At 53.2% G+C, this 222-nt stretch overlaps 1 protein-coding gene across 1 annotated transcript in view; it reads right to left on the reverse strand.

The window, feature by feature from the left end:
• The window catches only part of EMH_0037750 (DNA-binding protein, putative), a gene marked incomplete at both ends in the record, with an annotated part of 5967 nt that overhangs the window by 3528 nt on the left and 2217 nt on the right, over positions 1-222 (reverse strand). The gene's annotated exons all lie outside the window — the stretch shown is intronic.

A 222-nucleotide genomic window follows, 5' to 3' on the forward strand; every position in this document is an offset into this window, starting at 1 on the left:
GCAACAGCAGCAGCAGCAGCAGCAGCAGCAGCGGATGAATATGTATGAGGGGTCAACTAACAGCAAAACGAGAACAGAGAAAACAGAGAACAGCTGGTGCATGTGCTGCTGCTGATAAGGCAACAACTAATACAACTTATGCAACAGCAGCAGCAGCAACAGCAGCAGCAGCAGCAGCAGCAGCAGCAGCAGCAGGTGTAGGCGCTCAAGCAGAAGAGCGGC

Source organism: Eimeria mitis, genomic scaffold (genome assembly GCF_000499745.2).
Source record: "Eimeria mitis Houghton genomic scaffold, Emh_scaff1471, whole genome shotgun sequence".
Taxonomy (NCBI): Eukaryota; Apicomplexa; class Conoidasida; order Eucoccidiorida; family Eimeriidae; genus Eimeria; species Eimeria mitis.